The sequence below is a fragment of the Lissotriton vulgaris genome, chromosome 8, assembly GCF_964263255.1.
Source record: "Lissotriton vulgaris chromosome 8, aLisVul1.2, whole genome shotgun sequence".
NCBI lineage: Eukaryota > Metazoa > Chordata > Amphibia > Caudata > Salamandridae > Lissotriton > Lissotriton vulgaris.
The window spans coordinates 1525087398-1525105181 of record NC_141696.1 but is presented as its reverse complement, the minus strand read 5'-3'; positions in this window follow the sequence as shown (position 1 = coordinate 1525105181).

The window sequence follows — 17784 nt, the reverse complement described above, 5'->3', positions numbered from 1 at the left end:
CTATTCTTCATCTACTCGGCGACGTCTTTCATCCCTTCGTGTAGGCTGGCTCTGGCGGTGGCGGGGTCATTGGTGAGGGAGAGGATCAGCTGGGTATCGTCGGCGTAGGAGATGAAGTCAAGGTTGTGTTTGCGTAGGATGTCTGCGAGGGGGCTCATGTAGACGTTGAAGAGGGTTGGGCTGAGTGATGATCCTTGTGGTACGCCGCAGATGACTTTGGTGGCTTCGGATCTGAACGGGGGGAGGCGAACTCTCTGGGTTCCTCCGGCGAGGAACGAGATGATCCACTCCAATGCCTTCTCTTGGATTCCGATGTTGCTGAGGCGCTGCACTAGGGTGTGGTGACAGACAGTGTCGAACACTGCAGAGAGGTCCAGGAGGATGAGGGCTGCTGTTTCCCCGTTGTTGAGCAGGGATCTGATGGCATCGGTGGCTGAGATCAGGGCGGTCTCGGTGCTGTGGTTGGCTGGGAAACCGGATTGCGAGGAGTCGAGGGATCTATTCGTCTTGAGGAAGGCGGTGAGCTGTCTGTTGACAGTCTTCTCAATGACTTTGGCAGGAAAAGGGAGGAGCGAGATGGGGCGGAAGTTCTTGAGGTCGGTGGGGTCCGCTGTTGGTTTCTTTAGGAGGGCGCTGAGCTCGGCGTGCTTCCAGCTCTCCGGGAAGGTGGCGGTGTGGAAGGAGGTGTTGATGATGTCCCGGAGTTGGGGTGCGATGATGGAGTCTGCCTTGTTGAAGACGTGGTGGGGGCAGGAGTCGGTTGGCGATCCGGAGTGGATGGTGTTCATCGTGCGGGTGGTGTCTTCGGTGCTGACCGGGGTCCAGTTGCAAAGGGTGGTGGTGGCGGGCGTTGGATCGGTGGTTGGGTGCGTGGTCTGTGCACCGAAGCTATTGTGTATGTCGGTGATGTTGCGGTGGAACAACGAGGCGAGTGAGTCGCAGAGGTCTTGCGAGGGGTTGAAGTCGTCGTTTCTGGCGCTGGGGTTGGAGAACTCTTTGACGATGCTGAAGAGTTCCTTGCTGTTGTGGGAGTTGTTGTCTAGTCGTTCTTTGAGTGCTGTCTTCTTGGTGGCGCGGATCAGCCGGTAGTGCTTGCGGGTGGCGTGCTTGAGGGCGGTCATGTTGTGTGTGGTCTGGTCGTGGCGCCAGGCTTTCTCTAGGGTGCTGCAGTTCTTCTTGGAGTCCTTGAGTTCGTCAGTGAACCAGGCGGTTTTCTTACTGCCGGGTCTGCTAGGAGGGTTCTTCAGTGGTGCGAGGTTGTCGGCGCAGGCGGTCAGCCACTGTGTGAGGTTGCTGGCTGCTTTGTTGGGGTCCGTTGTGCTGGTGGGGGGTTCTGGCTGAGGGAGGCAGTGAGCTGCTCGGTGGTGATCTTGCTCCAGTTCCGGCGAGGAACGTGTTGCAGGTGGTGGTGGCTCATGGTTCTTCTGAAGCAGACGCAGCTGTGGTCAGTGCAGTGAAGTCCGGTGGAGTGGCTGAAGGAGATGTGCTTGCTGGCTGAGAAGACGGGGTCAAGCGTGTGGCCGGCGTAGTGGGTGGGGGTGTTCACCAGTTGCTTGAGTCCGAGGTTGGCGAGGTTGTCCAGCAGGGTGGTGGTGTTGCTGTCATTGTTGTTCTCCAGGTGGAAGTTGAGGTCCCCTAGGAGGATGTAGTCAGCAGAGGGGAGGGCGTGCGGGCTGATGAAGTCTGCGATGTCTTCGCTGAATTGTGTCTGTGGTCCCGGGGGTCTGTAGATGAGGGTGCCTCTGAGGGTCGTCTTGGGGTCGGTGTGTATCTGGAAGTGGAGGTGTTCGGCGGCGGGGAAGGTGTCGTCGGAGTTGTTCGAGATGCGGATGGTGTTCTTGTGTACGATGGCGATGCCTCCTCCCGTCTGGTTGACGCGGTCCCTCCGGGTGATCTTGTATCCGTCCGGGATGGCTGTGGCGATGTCGGGCGCTGAGGAGGCGTTCATCCAGGTTTCTGTGAGGAAGGCGACGTCCGGTGCTGTTGTGTCGAGCAGGTTCCAGAGTTTGACGGCGTGTCTGTGGACGGAGCGGGTGTTGAGCAGGATGCACTTGACGTGGTTGTTGATGGGGCTCGGCTTGGCGGGAGCGGTGTAGGTCCGGAGGCAAGTGAACTTGCAAGTTTGGCAGGTGAAGGGTCCGTGGGTGCGTTTCGGGCTGGCTCGGCAGCAGGCGGGGTTTCGGCCGGTGTTGAGTGCGTTGAGGGTGGCGGCGATGTAAGCCCGTCGTGTGGGGCCAGGGGTCCTGGCACTGGGCGCGGTCCAGGTGCAGATGGGCGCAGACGGGCTTGCCTTTGGCGCGACTTCGGCGCACATTCGGCGCGCCCACTGCGCGTGACCGCTGTGCGTCCGTGCGGTCTCCATTTAAGGCAAAGTGGGAGGGAGGGGCAGCTGGGAGGCGGGAGCGGGGTGGACACAGAAAAAAAGGGGACGGGCCGCGATGTCACGGCGGCGGGAAGTGGAGTGCGGGGGCCACACCAGAGAGGGCAGAGAACCAGGAACAGAGGCAAAATACAACACAAGATACAGAATACAGCAGAGGTAGGAGCAGGAAATAACAGGGCACAGGAGGGGACAAACTGAAAAACGGCACTATGAGCAGCAGCGAGGGGGGGGGCAACAAACCAGGAAAACAGAGGCAAAATACAGCACAGGGTACAAAACACAGGAGAGGCAGGGGAAAGGAAATAACAGGGCACAGGAGGGGACAGACTGCAAAACGGAACTACTAGCAGCAGCGAGGGGGCGAGGGCACAGACACAGCTGGAGGGCCGTGCGGCGCGGGGGTGTCCTGAGGACAGGTCACACTCACCTGCGCCACGCGGTCTCCATATAAGGCCAAGTGGGAGGGAGGGGCAGCTGGGAGGCGGGAGCGGGGTGGACACAGAAATAAAGGGGGCGGGCCGCGATGTCACGGCGGCGGGAAGCGGGGTGCGGGGGCCACACCAGGGGGGCAGAGAACCAGGAACAGAGGCAAAATACAACACAAGATACAGAATACAACAGAGGCAGGAGCAGGAAATAACAGGGCACAGGAGGGGACAAACTGAAAAACGGCACTACGAGCAGCAGCGAGGGGGGGGAAACGAACCAGGAAAACAGAGGCAAAATACAGCACAGGGTACAAAACACAGCAGAGGCAGGGGCAGGAAATAACAGGGCACAGGAGGGGACAGACTGCAAAACGGCTCTACGAGCAGCAGCGAGGGGACGAGGGCACAGACACAGCTGGAGGGCCGTGCGGCGCGGGGGTGTCCTGAGGACTTTAATTCTCCCTGCTGGTCTTCGGGTTTGAAATATTGGACTCTGGCTGCTTTAACTTTGCCTTGTACTCCCGGCTGTGCAGTAAGGGTTGCTTAGATGAGGACCACTCTCCGATATGCAGGAATTGTGGTTTAGACTTGGGCACTCTAATGCTCCCGGCTGGTCTTGGGGCTTAAGGTTGTAGTCTTGAGTCACTTTACCTACCTCTTGTACTCCCTGATGGACATGTAGTCTGTGCCACCAGGCCTCACCCTTGCCCTTCTGAGGGTGGTACCTGCTGGGCTTGTAGCTTGTGGATTGAGCCTTGGCTGTTCCAGTTTTCTCTTGTGGTCTCTAGTGAGGTTAGAACTTGGAGATTAGGCCTGACCATTCTGATTTCCTCTTCTGCTCCATGCTAGGTCTGGAGTTTGCTGTTTAGAGCAGGACCCTGTCCCTATGATGCTGCCTTCTGAGTTTGGAGGTTGTGTATTAGATCGTGACCTCTCTGTTTTGCTCTTGAACTCGTTATTGATCTTCAGGTATGCAAATTAGGCCTTGACTGCCTGGCATACTTTTGTGGTCTCCAGTCAGTCTGGAGTTTGTGGATTACATTTTATTCACTCCAAACTCCTGTGATCCTCCGTGCTGGGCTTGGAGCTGGTAGGTCATTCAATGACCACCTTGGCTCCCTCTTATGCTGTTCTTGGAATCAGAGATTGCGGTGTGAAGTATTGACTATGTTGGTCTATTTTTATATACGATGCTGGATGTGGAGTTTTTTGTATGAAACCAATGGTGGGGGACCACGTTTTTATTTCCACGCTTGGATTTAAATGTGTTGAGTCCTGACTATAGTAATCCCAGGAGCTAAAGTACAAATATTCTTCATCAGTTCCTTTTATTGGTTTGAGATATAGGCTTCTTTTCCCCTTGGGTTGAGGGGAGAAGAGAGAGACTTAAATATCTCTTTTTTCAGCTTTCTTTGAGAATGTGGGTTTCTTGGTTTAGTGTCCTAGTCTTGTCTGCTTTGATCTCGTGTTTAATGAGGTTCATGAGCTCATTTGTTTCTAGTCTCCTAGTTATGTTGTTGGATATCTGGTTTCTCTTCCTCCTTTCCAGGGTTAATTGGTAGGAAATAGATGACCAGGGCTTGTGTTGACTGTTTTCTTCTGGCTGGCTGTGTTTTTGCAGGTCACTTGGATGCACTGGTTAGTTGGTTGATGGATCTCCTCCTTAGTTTCCTTCTTGGTTTTCGGGGGTTGATTTGCTCCTTGTCTGTGAGATCATTCCCCTGGTGGGGCTTTACTTTCTTGACCATTGTTTTCTGGTCATTGTTTGATATTGGTTTCTTATTTCTGGTCAAAAGCGGGCACTACATCCACTTTCCAGGCCAGGGCTGGTTGTTGTTGGCTTCGTTTCCCATTCCAGATTTTGGGACTCGTGATTTTCCTGACGACCAGTTTGACCCGGACAGAGTTGCCCTTCTGTCTAAGAGTGGCTGTCCGTTTCTTTGTGATCTGTGGTTTTTTAATTTATTTATTTAATGCTATTTTATATAGCGCAAACATTACTCGAAGGTGTCAAAGCGATTTACAAAAGAACCAGTTGCGATACATAAGGGTTTAGGATTACATGAGTTACATAAAAGATACAAACAGAAAAAATTGCAAATGTACAAGTTGTAAAGACACTCAAGTAAGAGATACAAATGGATAAACTCTAAGAACCACATAGGAATGGTAATGAGTAAAAGATCTACTACATATGCTAGTGGTTAGAGTTATCTCTATATACATATATATATATATATATTCCAGCAGCCCCTCCACACGAGAGGGTAAATGAGTCGCAACCTTAGTCCAGTTTTAAAAATGCATTTATTTTTCTTTTCAAAAGCGGCATGGTTCTGTTTGGCTCCAATGCATTTCGCTCACCACTGTGAGCTTCGTCAGGGAGAAGGCGCCGCAGGAAAGGGTGATTACAGCTCACACACACGGCCAGGAGTGTGTCGGTGCTTCCGTTTGTTAACCCCTTGTTGGGTACCGCATTTCAGCTGTTCTTTTCAATGCTGCATGCTGGGCCATGTGGTTTACTGCAGCCTTCCGTGCGTGTTGATTTGAATTTTGCGCCTTCAATGCCACCCGGAAAAACCCTGACAATGTCCTTTTCTAACATCATCTGGGACCCTACCATAGTCCAGTCTATGGGAGCACCTCACGCCCTTCGTGCTTCACACGTTCAGCAAGGCGGTCCAAGTTCGGGTGTGAATGGCGCTCTTTGAGGGCGGTGCTTTTCTCTTGGGCCGGACCTTGGACCATATGTATTCCAGCAGCCCCTCCACACGAGAGGGTAAATGAGTCGCAACCTTAGTCCAGTTTTAAAAATGCATTTATTTTTCTTTTCAAAAGCGGCATGGTTCTGTTTGGCTCCAATGCATTTCGCTCACCACTGTGATATATATACATACAAATAGATTTTCTCAGGATTCCATTTTACCAGCGATTAGTCTTGGACAAGTATATATCACATATTTACAGAGTGAAAAGAGAACTAAAAAGAAAAAAGAAAAGTAAAAAGACCCGGGTTATGGGCATCGATGGAAACCATCTCACCAAGGCAAGATGCACCCAGGTCAAGACCCCCAAAAAAAAAGGGGAGAGCAGAGTTCCATTAAGTGGGGTCGGAGGTGGGACGCAGTCACAACCAAGGAAGGGCAATAGAATGTCTGCTGTTTCGCAAGATGGTGGACCAAGGACAAGAGCTACTACATAGTTCCGCAGTATCCAGCGGCCTTCTCATCAGATGTTTCAGTTGTCGGCGACTCTTGAGCTCCTTCAAGCATCACTTCGGTGATACAGTGCACCTTCGTAATGGAGATCTTGTTCTGCTGTAATGCTGTCTGTTTTTAACAGTGACCTGATTGTAGGAATGCAGCCTTCGGACGAGGAAAGATTGAGCAGGTAACGCATCAATTACTTGCCGCTAACCTTCGTTCCTTTCATTACACTTCCTCATCTTGGTACTTGCACACGACCACCCTTCCCCATTTTTTTTTTTTTTTAATTATATTTTTATCGCAGGAATTAGCCAAGATTACATATCGGACTGGCAACACAAGTACAATCAGAGATATCGAGCACATCAAATCCCCACTTAGAAAACGATATGTGTACACAGCCATTCAGCCCACAACCCGAGGGTCGGGCGGCGAACACCAGAAAGAAGGTCGAAGCCGGTCCGGATGATCCAAGGGTCTTCATCTGCTTTTCTAGATCAACCTACAAAAAGGGGCAAAAGAAAACCCCCCCCACCCAACAGCCCAATGATTCAACTAGTTCCCACCCCAACCCAACCATCAGTGTGTGTTGTAGTGCGTGTAGGAAGGCCTGTGGGAAAACCCCAGGTGATTCTATAGTAATCCGAAGTATGATTGATTATCGGGACTCGGGATGTGCCGCATCTTCATTCTCGGAATCGCTGGAAGCGCAATAATCTCTAAGGGCCTGCACTAACGTCTCCCATTCTAGTGCTGATTCCTGCGCTTTCTCGTTATGCTGTCGCCTAGCCAATTGGTATCGCAGAGTGCTCTCCCCCGCCGCCCATTTCAAAAGTTCGCTGTGCCACCTAGCCCCTGTCGGACCAACTCTTGCCTTCCAATTCCTGGTCACCTCCCGCTTAGCAAGGAGAAGCCCCAAGTCAATAAATTTACTTGAAATTTTATTTTTGGGGGTATGCGGGAACCAATGTAGGAGCCCCACCGCCGCGTCGACCGATGAGGACCTCCCCGTTACCCTATTCAGAGTGTCCCCCACTCCAAGCCAATAGGAGGACAGCGCCGGGCAAGACCACAGCATATGAAGGAGGTCCGCCTCAGGGGCCCGGCACCTGGGACACTCTGCAGAATCCGCGGCGAAATATTGCTGGATCTTCACCGGGGTCAAATAGGCCCTGTGGAGTATGTAAAAGTGGACCAGTTGGAAGCGGGCATGGCGTGTGCCCTTCCAGGCCCGACGCATGAGCTGTGACCAGGTCGTCTCCGGGATCTCCTTCCCTATGTCTGCCTCCCAGCGGGTCCGTAAAGTGGCGAGGGGGGTCAACCCATCGTTAGCCAATCTGCTATACAGGCACGTGACCGTCTTGACCGTCCCCGCGGACATCATAACATACTGGCACACCGGGGACGTAGGCGGCTCCTCCAGTCCACTTTTCCAGTGCGCCTGAATCGCTCGGACCAAAGCCGTGTGTAAAAGGAAGTCGCCTCGTGGGACGTCAAAGCGGTCTATGATCTCCTGGAAGGGCAATAGCGCCCCGTCCTCATAAAGGTCCCCCACTAACTGCAATCCCGCATCCTCCCAGTGTCCCAGGCATGACCAATCTCCCCCGTCAGGCAGTGCCGTCAGCATCCCTAGTGGTATTTCAGGTGCATATGGAACCCTCATCTGTCCCCGGGCGTGGGCGCAATTCCAACATAATCGAATGGTCTTTTCCTCAAGCGTCAGGTCTTGCAAGGCCAAACGTTGTCGTAATGTGATGAAGGAGATAACATGCCTAGGCATCCCCATGCCCCTCCCGGTCTCCGGGCCACGAAACTCCCTCGCGACCTCCTGGGTGAAGGTCTGCAATTGCGCCGCCAGGTAATATTTCTCAAAATCCGGCACCGCAAGGCCACCCTCAGATTTCGGCCTCATCAAGGTCTTGAGGGCCACTCTCCGGCGGCCCGAACCCCAAAGGAATCCCACCACCATGGATCGCAATAGCCGAAAGGTGGCCGGCGGGATCCAAATCGGTAGCGCTCGAAAGTAGTAGAGCAACCGGGGGAGGGCCACCATTTTCAACAGAGCGATCCGCCCTGCCACCGAGAGCGGCAAGGTAGCCCAAAAGTCCATGCTACCTCGCAACGTGCAAGTACAGCGGGCTATATTCCCATCCAGGAGGTCAGTGGGGTTGTGGTATACATATACCCCCAGGTACTTGAAACAATTAGGTTCCCACCTAATTTCCCCACTGATGTCAGGTCTGGGCGTTCCCCTGCGAACCGTGAACAGACAGGTCTTGGCCCAATTCACCCGAAGGCCCGAAACCTCCCCAAAAGCCGTCAGTGCCGTCACAGCCCCATTCAAGGCAGCAAACGGGTCCTCGAGGAAGAGCAATAGGTTATCAGCATAAAGCGAGACATGATGTGGGCCAGACGGTGTCCGCAAGCCGTTAAAGGAGGCCCCGGACCGGAGCAACAGCGCCAGTGGCTCCACCGCTAGCGCGAAGAGCAGCGGGGACAGTGAACAACCCTGCCTCGTGCCTCTCTCCACCGGATATTGTGGGGAAATCAGCGGGCCTGCCCTCACCCTGGCCGACGCCGAGGCATACAATACCGTGGCCCACCTGACAAAGCCCTCCCCCAGACCGAACCGCAGCAGTACTCTGCGCAGGTAGTCCCATTCCAGACTATCAAAGGCCTTTTCCAAATCCACCGAAAGAACCACCGGGCACCGGGCGTCTACGTGCGGTTCCCCCAGCAAGCGAAACAGCCTACGAATATTCATGGTTGTGTTTCGCTTAGGAATGAATCCAGCCTGGTCCTCGTGTACTAAAGAGCGCATGTGCCCCAGCAGCCTCGATGCCAATATGCTGCTCAGGATCTTATAATCGACCGTCAGCATCGATAATGGTCGGTAGGACGCCGGGTCGGTCGATTCTCTTCCAGGTTTGAGGAGGGGAACCTCTAAGGCCTCACACATCGAGCCGGGGAGGCGACCCAATCGCTTCGCCTCTCTGTAGACTATTAACAGCCGAGTCGCCAAGAGGTCAGCGTAGGCGGAGTAGAATTCAACCGGGAGGCCATCCAGGCCCGGGGTCTTATTCCTCGCCATCCCTTTAATGGCGCTACGAATTTCACCTAATTCGATATCGGAGCCCAGAGCCTTCGCCATTTCCAGCTCCAGCGTTGGCAACTCTAGGGGTTGCAGATGCTCATCAATCAGGGCGGGGTCCCTGGCCGAGGAACTGCGGTACAGGTGCTTGTAGTAGCGCAGGTAGCAGCCCAAAATCTCCGGCTGGGTGTGCACCTCAGACCCCTCCGACGTACGCATGGACGTCGTCAGCGAGGTCCGGCGCGTAGGATTGGCAAGCCACGCTAACAGCGCGCCCGACCTATCCCCCTCCGTGAGCGACCTAGTAGCTTAGGCCTTATAATCGAAGCAGCGCAGCCGTTCGACTTCCGCCGCCACAGTCTCTCTCGCCGCTGCCGTACGCTCTTGGAGTTCAGGATGACCGGGGCGGCGAAGCTCCATGTCGCGGAGCTTCCGATCTGCCGCGGCCAAGTCATCAAGGATGACCCGCCGCATGCCCACTTTTTTAGAAATATTTACAACAAGGGGTGGTGAGGGACAGAGTCTCTGAATTAAGCAGAAAGCTCTCACCCAGTCAAGAGATCAGGGCTAGATCCAACACCGTTTTTTAGCTCACTGCACCATCCCAGTTTCAGAACCTGGCTGTATGCAAATTAGTCTGTTCCTGTCCCAGTGCATGATGGGAACAGGGCAAACCAAACTACAAAAGCCAATTCTTACACTGGGAAGGAAACAAGCTCCCGGGGACCGGTTTCTGGCATTACAGCCGTCTTCAGCCCGGTTTGCTTGAATCCTGATGGGGCAATGAGCAAGGGTCTCACATCTGAGAATACCCTTCCACGCTTAGGGTGGACAAAAATATTTACAACAAGGGGTGGTGAGGGACAGAGTCTCTGAATTAAGCAGAAAGCTCTCACCCAGTCAAGAGATCAGGGCTAGATCCAACACCGTTTTTTAGCTCACTGCACCATCCCAGTTTCAGAACCTGGCTGTATGCAAATTAGTCTGTTCCTGTCCCAGTGCATGATGGGAACAGGGCAAACCAAACTACAAAAGCCAATTCTTACACTGGGAAGGAAACAAGCTCCCGGGGACCGGTTTCTGGCATTACAGCCGTCTTCGGCCCGGTTTGCTTGAATCCTGATGGTGCAATGAGCAAGGGTCTCACATCTGAGAATACCCTTCCACGCTTAGGGTGGACAAAAATATTTACAACAAGGGGTGGTGAGGGACAGAGTCTCTGAATTAAGCAGAAAGCTCTCACCCAGTCAAGAGATCAGGGCTAGATCCAACACCGTTTTTTAGCTCACTGCACCATCCCAGTTCCTTGGTAGTTTAGTCTGCCCTGTTCCCATGATGCACTGGGCCAGGGACAGACTGATTTGCATATAGCCAGGTTCTGAGCTGGGATGGGGCAGTGAGATAAATAACGGTGATGGATCAAGCCCTGATCTTTGGACTGGGTAAGAGTGGTCTGTTTAACTCAGACACTCTGTTCATCACCACCCCCTTTTTGTAAATCGTTTTTGGCCACTATAGGTGTGGCAGGGTATACTCAGACATGAGTCCCTTTCTCACTGCTCCATCAGGATTCAAGCAAGCCGGGCCGAAGAAGGCTGAAATGCCAGAAACCGGTCCCCGGTAGCTTGTCTCCTTTCTGGTGAAGAATTGGCTTGGTAGTTTAGTCTGCCCTGTTCCCATGATGCACTGGGCCAGGGACAGATTGATTTGCATATAGCCAGGTTCTGAGCTGGGATGGGGCAGTGAGATAAATAACGGTGATGGATCAAGCCCTGATCTTTGGACTGGGTAAGAGTGGTCTGTTTAACTCAGACACTCTGTTCATCACCACCCCCTTTTTGTGAATCGTTTTTGGCCACTATAGGTGTGGCAGGGTATACTCAGACATGAGTCCCTTTCTCACTGCTCCATCAGGATTCAAGCAAGCCGGGCCGAAGAAGGCTGAAATGCCAGAAACCGGTCCCCGGTAGCTTGTCTCCTTTCTGGTGAAGAATTGGCTTGGTAGTTTAGTCTGCCCTGTTCCCATGATGCACTGGGCCAGGGACAGACTGATTTGCATATAGCCAGGTTCTGAGCTGGGATGGGGCAGTGAGATAAATAACGGTGATGGATCAAGCCCTGATCTTTGGACTGGGTAAGAGTGGTCTGTTTAACTCAGACACTCTGTTCATCACCACCCCCTTTTTGTAAATCGTTTTTGGCCACTATAGGTGTGGCAGGGTATACTCAGACATGAGTCCCTTTCTCACTGCTCCATCAGGATTCAAGCAAGCCGGGCCGAAGAAGGCTGAAATGCCAGAAACCGGTCCCCGGTAGCTTGTCTCCTTTCTGGTGAAGAATTGGCTTGGTAGTTTAGTCTGCCCTGTTCCCATGATGCACTGGGCCAGGGACAGACTGATTTGCATATAGCCAGGTTCTGAGCTGGGATGGGGCAGTGAGATAAATAACGGTGATGGATCAAGCCCTGATCTTTGGACTGGGTAAGAGTGGTCTGTTTAACTCAGACACTCTGTTCATCACCACCCCCTTTTTGTAAATCACTTTTTTAGAAATGCAGTAGCCCCTGATCACAACCTTAAAGGCGTCCCACTCTAACGCCCTCGATCCCGCAGTACCCCCATTGGACGTAAAATACTCCGAGATTTTGTCCTCCAGGTCCGCCTTAAAGACTATGTCCTCCAAGCTCTCCGGTCGCATTTTCCAGGTGGGCACATTAGGAACCCCGGGAAACCAACGGAAGTCCACCAGGAGGGGGTTGTGGTCCGAGAGGGTCCTGGTCAAATATTCAGAGCGGACCGCTGCGGATATCAACTCCGCCGATCCCAGAAACCCATCTAATCGCACGTGCAACTCATGTAGGCCAGAGAAATAAGAGTAATCTCTAGAGTCTGGGTGCTGTGCCCTCCAGATGTCCGTGAGCCCCCAGTGCGTCTGCCATTCCTTCCTCCCTTTAGCCACCCGGCGGACTGGGGAGTCTGGGAGGGGGGTGCGAGCGGTCGGCCTCTACGTCCACTACCGAGTTAAAATCACCGCCAAGTAAGAGGGTTCCCGAAAGAAAGTGGGCCAACGAACCCGATAACCTGGAGAGGAAGGCAAGCTGGTCCACATTAGGCGCATAAATGCAGCAAATGTTTAAGTCCCTACCCCCAAGTGTGCCTGAGAGAGCCACATAGCGACCCTCCGGATCTACCACAGATTTCGCAACCTGAAAGGGAACCCCAGCCCTGATCCATATTAGCGCCCCCCTTGCATACGCTGAGTACGAGGTATAGAAGACCTGCCCTCTCCATCTACGCTGAAGCGCCGCCCCTTCCGCCTTGTTGAAATGAGTCTCCTGCAGCAGCGCTATCTGTACCCCTCTACGCACTAGATAAGCGTGAACTTTGTTCCTCCTAGACATAGTGTGAAGCCCCCGCACATTCCAAGTGATGCATTTCACATTAGAAATATCAACCATTGTCCCATAGTGTCTGTTCCGGGCTTCCCAACCAAGGCTCCAACAAAGGGCAAGCGACAGTCAAGTCAACACTGATGGCGGCCATTTTCCCCAACAAAAGAACAACACCCGTCTGAAACAAACCCCCTCCCACCCTCCCCAGAACAGGACCCTAATAGTTCCATCTAGTTCCCATCCAAACCATGTCCCCAACAATCCCACAATCCCCGACTAATCCTGCGGTCGCCACCGCAGGGAAGCCTTAAGGGCTAGGTGCGGGCTGGGCGCCAGTGATGGGCCCTCGATCCTCGGGCTGCCGAGACTAGATTGAGCCCAAAACAAAAGGCTACCGCTCGAGCAGGGCACCCTCCCTCCTCCACCGGATCCCGCAATCAATCGCCTCCCCTACCACACCCGCCTCAGACCCCCACCCAAATGGAAGTAGCTCACCCAGTCATCCCTGTCCGTACAGCATGCCCTCAGCCGAGTCTGGAGTAACCACTGGCAAGTGGACACTATCAGTCTCTGATTCCTCCGTGTCTGTCTGCGCCCCCTCGCCTCCGGGTTCCAGTTCCTCCACAATGGGGCCACTTTGCGATCCAGACAGAGTAGACACCATCTCCAGCACTCCTCGCCGCTCCGCCATTGTCTCCATAGTCGAAGGCCTGCCTGGCTTGCCACGGCGGCTGCGGAGCCTTTTGGAACGACGTTGCTGCCCAGGTTCCACGGCCAGCTGAGACGACGAGCCGAAGCCATCCTTGCCGGCCCTATAAAGTTCTAGCCAATTGCAGACTTCCTCCGGGGAATCGAAGAACTGGGTTTTGTCGTCCATGATAATGCGGAACCTTGCAGGGAACAGGAGCGAATATTGGATGCCCTCGCTCCGGAGCTCGCGCTTGATCGCCAGGAAAGAAGCCCGTTTGCGCTGGGTCTCATACGTGTAATCCGGGAAAATGTTCATCTGGCTATTCTCCACCTGATAAGGGCCGTTATGCCTGGCGGCATTGAGGATGAGGTCTCTGTCCCGAAAGTGCAGCAAACGCGCCACCACCGGTCGCGGGGCGCGGCCCTGTTGCGGCGGCCTCGCCGGCATCCTGTGCGCCCGTTCCAAGGTGTAGAAGGAGGACAGACCCTCCGGAGCTACTTTGTCCCGGAGCCATGCTTCCAAGTAGGCCACCATGTCGCCATCTTCGATCTTTTCCGGCAGGCCCACCACCCGAATATTGTTCTGCCTATTAGGCCCTTCGGCATCCTCCGCCCGTCTCTCCAGGGCCTCGATCCGGGACAGGGCATCCTTCATTGTTGCGGCCAGAGTCTTCTGTGCCGGTTCCAGGACCTTCACTGAATCCTCCACCTCCTTAACCCTGTCAGATAGCTTGCCGTGGTCTGCCCTGAGGAGGCCCAGGCTCGTCGCTACCTGGGCGATGTCTTGCTGTAGGGCTGAGCGCGTGGTTGCGATCGCTTCCAGAACCCGGTCAAATTGTTGTTGCAGGTGGGGACCACCAGAGCTCTCCGGGTCACCTCGATCATCTTTATCCGGCGCCTCCGTATCCGAGGCAGCCGGGATGGTCCCTTTGGGCCCCCTTGGTTTCCCCATGGCGGTCGAATCCCGCGGAGGAAAGTTCGTCAGAGGCACCACCAAGTGTGGACGTCGACTACGGCGCTCCTGGCACGCAGTCGTTGTGCTGAGGGCCGTCGAGTATCGTCGCCAGGGTCCACTACTCCTCCGAACCTTCGGGCCGTTCCACCGTCGAGTCGCCGGAAGCCAACGAGAGGGAGGCGGGGATGATCGGCGCCAGGTCGGGCAGGTCCGCCTGATCGATGTGGATCTGGAACGAGAATCACCAGTGCCACCGGAAACTCTGTGGCGCCAGGTCGCTGTGCTGCCCATGAAGTGCACGGGGTTTCGGCGAGTTCAGGCACTCAGTGGGGGGCAGTCGGGTGCGGCTCGTGGGATCGTCTCCCCACACAGGGCCTCCGGTCGTCCGTGTTCAGATTTCACCGAAAATTCAACAAACAGTTCGTCTGGGGATGGCCACCGCGTTCGGACCCTTCCAAATATTCAACCAGACCAACGTGTCTCGGAGAGATAGGATGTAGAGAGGATGCGCGGAGTCCTGCTAGGCTCCCACAGGTCTAGGGTCTCGACAAAGCAATCGAGAAGGTCCGGGCGCCATCTTGGGTCCCGCTCCGCGGTCCTCTTAACTTCGGTTTTTCATCGAAACCGCCGGTTCTCAAGTGTCACCGGGCGTCCCAGCAGGACCCCACTGGTCCGATCTTCGGTTTGCGGGGGCCGGGGTGCCCCGCGGACTCCGATCTGCAGGATCAAAGCGGGCTCAGTCCCGGAGCCGAGCTCTCAGGCGACCATCGCCATCGGCGTACAAGCCACGCCACGACCACCCTTCCCCATAATAACAAACTGGATCCCAAGTGTTTGGGGCTTACACAAAGATCTTGGTGTCTCCCCTGTTAGTGGCCACTGTGAGAAGAGGAGCCTGAGGGGAAGGACGTAAAGGGAGTGGAAGGAAGACCGCAGATATTGATGCTGTGGGTGTAACTGTGCATGGAGATGTGAATGTGGCATTAGACATACCATGAATGTGGGTGTAACAATACACATAGCAATGGTGTAAATGTAAAACAGTAGAGTATATTAGTGTGCAAATGAGATCAAAAGTCGGTGGTGTGGCTGTGCCACTATACGAAATACCTGTAACAAGTTTACTAGGGTGCACTTGAAAGCTTGGCATGGTGTCTTAAGGAGTGCAGGGAATAAAAGTTTCATCGCCACACTTGTGTTGGCTTTCAGACCTGAGGTCTACTGTTTGACTCCCATCGATCCATCGCTACTTTCATAAGGGAGTGGACAGAAAGCTCTTATAAACACCACTTGGCTTACTTTGGCCGATGGTGTCATACAAACAAGCACTCCTTGACCAGCTTTACTGCTGAAAATATTCTACAGTTTTTGCAGGTAGCGGCTGTCAAAATATTGTGTTTTTCCACTGTAGCTACAGTGGTCCCTAATCAGGGCTCTCTGGTCTCCATGGGGTGATTTGGCACAGAGCGATTACCTAGTGAGACATCTCTGAAAGGGTTTTGAGCTGTTGAGACCAAAGGTTAGGGATATATGTTCATCTTGGGACCGCCCTTTGATTGTAAACATTTTCATTATTCCAAGAATCATCTTCACATGAGGCTATAGAAATATTTGACACTTAAAGTTGTCTTTATCTGGCCAGCACCTGATGAAGGCTTGGTCAGCTGGGTAATTTTCTTTGTCGTAAGCCATATTCAAAGGATTTTTTGAGATAAGATCATTTTGAAATCAGGGTCTGGATTTATCCCTTCAATCAGTTTGCCTCTCCATAAGGAACAGGAACTGGTTCTTCTAGGTTTGTGTCAAAATCCCAGTTCAGAATCAAGGCTAACTCAAGCCTTTGGATGTGGTAAGGGCAATGAAGATATGCTTACATGGGTCTGCAGTGGACAGGCAGTCGGACAAAGTGTTCATGCATTTTTTCACAGCTAAGAGAGGTGGTAAATGTTCCAAAACAACTTTCAATCTATCAATCAATCATTTGTAAACCGCACTACATACTCGCAAGGGTCTCAAGACACTGGGGGGGGGGCACTACTGATCAAACAGCCAGGCCTTGAGTATCCTCCTGAAGGTCAGCAGATCTTGGGTCTGTCGTACGCTCAGTGGGAGGGTGTTCCATGTCTTGGCGGCGAGGTGGGAGAAGGATCTCCCACCGTTGGTTGTTCTTCGGATGCGCGGGACACTGCACTTGAGACACTGGATTACGACAGCATTTGCCTTAGCATATCTAGGCTCAGGAAGAGAGTTTCCTGTATCACCTCAGCCTCAGTCTACCAGAGGGATGTCTGCTTCATGGGCAGAGTGGGCTGGTGAGTCCTTTGTTGATATTTGTAACACTGCAACCCGGGATAACTGCTTCTGTGGTCTTTTTACAATTCAGATTACGTGTGGCCCAATGAGATGCGTTGAGTTTTGCCACACAAGCTATTTCAAAAGCGGTTGGTTTTTTAATGTCTATTTTTATTGCTTAGATTTGATTCAGCACATAGATACCCTCTGGGGTGATTAGCCGCGATATACAAATTCACATAACATTGCTAAAACAGGATTTTTTGTTTGCTGTTTGGAGAGTTATCATATAGATTATGTTAATCATCACTCCCATCTTTTTCTACATTATTTAGAGGGTGATGAAATAGTAAGGAATGGGAGAAGAAAGTAGATGACGTGGTAACGTTGAGATCATTTATCTGTAATCATCATTACTCCGATTCTTCTTCCTCATCCCAGGATTTACAGTTCCCTCTCCCTCCCTCTCTTCCTGGGTTCCTTCATCACCAATCTGGTGAAAGGACTTTGTAATAGAACATGTAAGGATGGGTATAAAGTTCATGAGGGAGGGGGCGTTTATCTAAGGGGCTCACACATGTTAAAGACCTTGGGAAGGGAGTTACAGTTGAGTTGGTCGGGCCTCACTCAAATAGTAAATCCTGTGACAAAGAATGAAGAACCGGAGTAAAGGAGCTTAGCAGGACGCAAACTAGGGAATCTCTATTCTGGGAGTATAAACGTGGACTGTGGCCACTTATATAGGGTTCATTGTTGATGTTATAACAATTCAGAACAAATGGAAGACTCACTAAAGTCGGCATTACTTGTGCAGTTCACACTTCCTCTCAAAGTAAAGGAACACTACACGCTGGAGGCGCTAATACTATCGAGATGGCTGTAAGAACCACCCCTCTACAGACATTAAGCAGGAAATTACTTGGTATCGCCATTCAATAGTAAATATTTGTTTTTTTAGTAATAAAGTTCAATAAATCCTGTTAGACCTGACAGCCTTTGGATTGGTCTTCCCTCAAACTTTTTGCCTTCTCCCCTCCTGTTTTGCTGAATTTGTTTTTGTTGGTCTTAGGACTCTGCATACCTTACCGCTGCTAACCAGGCCAGGGCTAAAGTGCTTGTGCTCTCTCCTTTACACGTGATAAAACTGCTTACAACTAATTTGCACACTTAAATTACTTATAAATGACTAGGGCTGGTAAATTAAATGTTACTAGGGGGTCTGCAGAACTTATTGTGCCACCCAATTCAGTAGTCACTTTAAAATATGTCTCAGGCCTACCATCGCAGTCTGTGTGCAGTTGTAAACTGTCATTTCAACCTGAAAAATAATCCTTTTTCCAGTCCTAAA